We start from the raw sequence: 6,264 nt of genomic DNA, 5'->3' as shown, positions 1-6,264 counted from the left end.
CCTCCTGTCATAAGTTGGGTAAATGTGCGTGTCAATGCTGTCAAATGGTTCCGACCCATCCTATTCCAGGACCAAGGCTGGCCCCAAAAACCGTGACCCGTTCCCCTTTTGCCAGAAGAGAAGTACAAATCGTATCAACAACCATTCATTGCTGGCTCGTCGTGTTCGTTCATCCTGCTCAGCCAGATTTGGAAACGCAACCGGAACGACAAAATCGTCGGAAGCAAATCTTGAACAAAGCCGGAGAAATTGAATGTTAATCTTGTATGCCCATCATCCGATTCGTCGTGGACCCGATCTGCCAAATGGCTTCCATCCATGATGTGCCCAAGCTTTGAACTGAATCTAACAGTCGGATTTGATTGGTTTCGGTTGGTATTCAAATGGCAAATATTTGATCGTCTCAAAACGTCCACTCGCAAAATGACGAGTCCCGGGTAGGCTTACCAAATACAGGAAAGTAGGACATTTTGTTCGACAGATTAGGAAAAAGTTGAACATTTGTCAGTAAAAAAAAAAAGGATTTCCTAAAACCGCGTTAAAAACTCATGCTGACTGTCGATACTTGAGATAATGAGACACGTTAGACCTGAGATCTAAATCCTGATATGTATCTAGGAAATGACGCCTGAAACATGAAAGCTGAATAATGAATTCTGAGCAACATATGAGACCTCAAGTACACCACCAGCTACACAACCCAGTCTTCCACCACAATCAACAAATTCAGCAGCAGAATCACAGATTTCCTACGAGGTCGAGAGGAAACCTGATGCTCAGAAGAGTAAATACAGAGAAAATGAAAAAGTCCCCTGAATACTTCAGCAAGATGAAGTACAACGCTCTTCCAGGATATCTGAAAATCACAACCAACAAAGCCAGCTTCAAACGTTCAGTTAAAACATACCTCAAAACCAACCTAGAAAACTACCTAGCATGATGTGAGAAAAAACAACTGAATTGTGAACTAAGCAGCTAACTAGTTCGTTAAGACCCCCTTAACAGAGAGTAATCTCACTGGGGGCCTTGGAAAAATCAATTTCCTCACCCAAAATTATCTAACCTGCCACTAATCGCCACAATACGACTTTGTTTATATCCCCTCTCTGCTAGCCACCGCCACCCACCAAAGCCGCCCACCACACCACAAAACCGCCCACCACACCACAAAACCGCCCACCACATGCCGCAACTGCAGAACCGCTAATTTAATGAAATAGTGTTGAAAAGAAAGTGTGAATTCTAAAGATTGTAAATAATGTTAGTTTTGAAAAGATATCAAACATGATCAATAAATGTGAGGAGGTTTTATGCCTTCGGGAGAATGGTGCTGCAAGAGAGGCCAACTCCCGGGGGCTTTTCCCTGCTCAATTAAAAAAAAAAAAAATATGAGACCTTAAACCTGACACCTAACTTCAAAGACCTGCCACTTGAGACCTGAGAATTCAAAACTGAGACCTGAAACCTTAGACCTCAGACCTGAGGTCTAGAATTTGAGAACTGAAGTTCTAAGGACTCCTGAGGTATGATTTGGCAAATACAAGAGACATAGGATATAAGTTCTGAGACATGAAATCTGAGCGAGACCTGAGAACTGAGACGTGAGATTTGAGCCGTCGTTAGACGAACCACGAAAGTTTCAAGACAAAAGTATGTTAACAAAGAGGTAAAAATATGACAATAATGACAAAAATGACAAAAATGACAAAAATGACAAAAATGACAAAAATGACAAAAATGACAAAAATGACAAAAATGACAAAAATGACAAAAATGACAAAAATGACAAAAATGACAAAAATGACAAAAATGACAAAAATGACAAAAATGACAAAAATGACAAAAATGACAAAAATGACAAAAATGACAAAAATGACAAAAATGACAAAAATGACAAAAATGACAAAAATGACAAAAATGACAAAAATGACAAAAATGACAAAAATGACAAAAATGACAAAAATGACAAAAATGACAAAAATGACAAAAATGACAAAAATGACAAAAATGACAAAAATGACAAAAATGACAAAAATGACAAAAATGACAAAAATGACAAAAATGACAAAAATGACAAAAATGACAAAAATGACAAAAATGACAAAAATGACAAAAATGACAAAAATGACAAAAATGACAAAAATGACAAAAATGACAAAAATGACAAAAATGACAAAAATGACAAAAATGACAAAAATGACAAAAATGACAAAAATGACAAAAATGACAAAAATGACAAAAATGACAAAAATGACAAAAATTACAAAAATTACAAAAATGATCAAATTTTGATCTTATACAATATGGTAGATTAGAGCAAGATCAGGAGAGCATATCAAAGTTGTTACACAAACCCATCTCAACAAGATTTTATCAACTTATTTAGATATAGCTTTGATTTCATAATTTTCATTTTGGTCGTTTTGAAAAAAATGATTATATCTCTTTTGAAACAATTAGTTGTTTTTGTTGTTCAGTTGTTAACGTGCGCGCCTCTCAACCTGCAATCGAGGTTCGAATCTCCTGGCTAGTACCCAAACTTTTCAAGAATTATTCAAGTTTGAAACAATTCATGAAAATTTGAGTACAAGTCAGGAGCTAGTCAAACATTGCATACAAGCTTGTTTGTAAGACTAATATTTTTGCATTTTTGGTACTATTAATCCTATCTGATTGAGATATAATTTTGATATAATGCTATCAAGGAGTGATATAATTAAGATATTCTTGCATGGACTTTTTGTTATATTTTTTAACATCCTACGAGAACTAAATTATATTTCATTTTGATAGGAAAAAATTGATTACCAAAATATCTTGTCTTGATATAATTTTGTTTTTCTCTTCTGATCGGGAGATTATAGAAGTTTGAGACGTTTATAGATCATATGTTGAAGTTTTATGCATAAAGCTAAGGAATCAAGTTAAGTGCACCCTCGTGATAGATAATAAAGGTCAACAAAATAAAATAAATTTCCTGGGTGTACTGAATATAAGAGCTTATTCTGATTAGTTTGGGGCGCTGATTCCAAATATTGATTTAGTTTTTTTTTGTATACTCTTGTTTTCGAGTAAACTTTTGAATATAGGGTAAACTTATTTTAAATTTGTGCACTTTTTCTTAGCAAAGCTGTTACAAATATTTGGAAAACTAATGTTATCACTCAAAAATCCCCATTCCCGAAGACAACGAGTTATTTTGATTTCTGAGAAAAAAGGTCATGAAGTTTTTTTTTAATCTGCATGAACTGGAATATTAACAATTTTTCTAAGAAACTTTAAAGTATATCAAACTTTCAATATTTTTAAAGTAATAAGTCAAATCGCACCGCAGACTTCAACAAAGTTGCTAAATGAGAAAATATACGTTATATCAAATACTCAATGACTTTCTTGAATGGCGTCAGTTGTAATCTTTAAAAGTTTAATTTCTAGAAAATTGTTAAATCAGTTTTTTTTCACAATGTTGTATCTATGGAACAAAAATATCTAATCAAATCTTGAATTCATGATACAATGGAAGATAATTAGTTGATTAAAAATCAGCTTTAAGTTTTCATGTGGGTTTATCGATTATCAAAGATCCCGTTTTATCCCAAAACTGATCAAAATATAAATTCCACACGCCATATAAAAAAAAAACCAGAGGTGATAGACAAAATTTTATTATTAATTTTAATAAAAGAAACATTGTCTCAGTCCTAGCTCTAGTCCTTATTCTGGACCTAGCTAAAGTCCTAGTCCTGATCGTAGTCTCAGTCCTAGTCATAATTATGCTCCTAGTACTACTGATGGTCCTAGACCAGTGGTTTTCAAAGTGGTCCCTACCGCCCCCTTGGGGCGTTGGGAGCTTCCAGGGGGGCGGTGAGCTCAATGTTGAAATTTGGGGGGCGTTGGAAGGGCTCAGGGTGGGGGTGTCTGCATTGTTTTGGAAGAAATTGTGTAAGAATTATTTAAGATCAGAGAATTTTCATTTTAAGTTCTTATCTGTTCATCTCGATTTCAATCGATGCCAAAAATCAATTATGCCATTTGTTTATAAAATTTTAATCATTTCGGTTATCACGAACTTTGCCTGGATTTAGTTATTAGAATCTTATTTAAACTTCAAGACCCTTGAATGCTGCATAACTTTGAACAGGACTCAAATTCAGATATCAAGAAGTAATACTTTTCTCACGTTACTTTACCGGCTTTACAGTATTTGTATTCAATAATGCAATTTAGTTTTCAACACTTATTCAAATTAATTATAAATAGAAAAAAAAATGTTACCAAAATTTAAGATATACATATGATTTGATATCAAACTAATTAATCAGTTTAAGTAAGTGTCCTGGAAACTTTACATAGAATTATGTGCTTACTGGAGGTTTGAAGCAATACGAGGCCCTTGGAACCAAAAAAGAATAAGTTAAGGTAGCCAGATTGCCCGGATATTTATTAAAAAATTGTTAAAAGTTCGGTCCGGCTCAGTTGCCCGGAATTATTCACTTCATTTGCCAAAACAATCAAAATTTAAAAAAAATTGTGTTGTTGAAATTTTTATTTTTGAATCCAAAACGAAATTTTTTGAAAATTTTTAAGGAAATAATCTTGAAAAGTGTTTTGAATGCCTGAATAAAAACTGCTGAGAAATGATGAAGAAAACAAGTTTTATTTCTTGATTTTTTGTCAAGAAATTCCTGGCTATTGAGAAAATTTGCCTGGATATTATCTGGGTTTTTGGTCGACAATTGTTAAATCAAATGCCCGGATCTTGCCAGGTTTTAAAATAAAATTTCCCGGATTTATCCGGCTCGGGTATAAGGCAACCTTAGTATAAGTGAATAAAGGCAAATTTCGAGAAAACACGCTTCTAATTTGTTATGTTAAGTAATTTTCCATATATTTAAAAAAAAATGCTCTTTCGAACAAAATAGTATGCAAATAAAATTCTAAAAATCTGACAAATCATGAAATATAGTTCGAAATATAAGAATCGTTTGACATTACCCTTTAATGCATAGTGTTGTTTTGAAACAACACTAATCAAAATCCAAATATCTCGAAAACGCGTGGATATTTTTGGGTCTTGTATTGACTAAAAATATTCTAGAGATTAAATGAAATTAGCCTATGGTATTTTTTATTATGATATTTCAATGTTTGTGTGAGATATCGAACAGAGTATGCGGAAAAATTGCGAAAACCAAATTTATTTATTTTTTTGAAAAAAGTAGTTTTTGGAAAATCGCTGTTAATTCTTCAGATTTGTAAATTCTAACAAATTTTTCAATCTCGATCAATCACAAACACCTTACTGCACCCAATTGACAAGGTTTTGAAGAAATTAGCAAAACCGTATTGAAATGAACTAAGAATTTCAAAAAATATTTTTCAACTTTTATGGGCCATAACTGCTATGATACTCAAAATAACGACTTCAAACCTGTTGAGTTTTGTTATTCGAATTAAAATGTTATGATTTCACTGAATCAATAACTGTAATTCTCAATTAAAAAAAGTCATGCATTAAAGGGTTAAATCCAAATCGACCATTTCCACATTTATACCCTTTTGGATCTGAGGGCCTCATATAAATCTGAATGAATTTTGAGTTAGCCTTACAACAACATCAAGCTAAAAGCAAATGGTTTTTTAACGATCCAAATTTTCATTTTTTCAATAGATTTTCTGAAAATTTGCTCAGGGGGGCGTTGAGCTCGAGAATTTTGCATAAGGGGGCGGTGAGTGAAAAAAGTTTGAAAACCACTGTCCTAGACCTTTGCAGTGTCCAATTTATAGTCCTTGTTCTAGTCCTCGTTCTAGTCCTCGTTCTAGTCCTAGTTCTAGTTCTAGTTCTAGTCCTAGTTCTAGTCCTAGTTCTAGTCCTAGTTCTAGTCCTAGTTCTAGTCCTAGTTCTAGTCCTAGTTCTAGTCCTAGTTCTAGTCCTAGTTCTAGTCCTAGTTCTAGTCCTAGTTCTAGTCCTAGATCTAGTCCTAGATCTAGTCCTAGTTCTAGTCCTAGTTCTAGTCCTAGTTCTAGTCCTAGTTCTAGTCTGTAACCAACGGGCTAGTCTACTGCTCAGCGGAGCAAGAACCCCCCTCTAGCCTCAGGGTCGGCACTCGTAAAAGGAATCGCGGAGTCAAGGAAACACTTTAGATCGGTTAAGAGAACTCCCACTTTATTTTCCCGAAACGTAAAGCACTAACGTGACACTGGGCAAATGGCTTTGTGGTGATTCACTTCCCTCCCGGTATGAGGATTTCCCCAAAGATCAAA

Source organism: Uranotaenia lowii, chromosome 2 (assembly GCF_029784155.1).
Source record: "Uranotaenia lowii strain MFRU-FL chromosome 2, ASM2978415v1, whole genome shotgun sequence".
Classification (NCBI taxonomy): Eukaryota; Metazoa; Arthropoda; class Insecta; order Diptera; family Culicidae; genus Uranotaenia; species Uranotaenia lowii.
Note: the sequence above shows the minus strand (reverse complement) of the source record.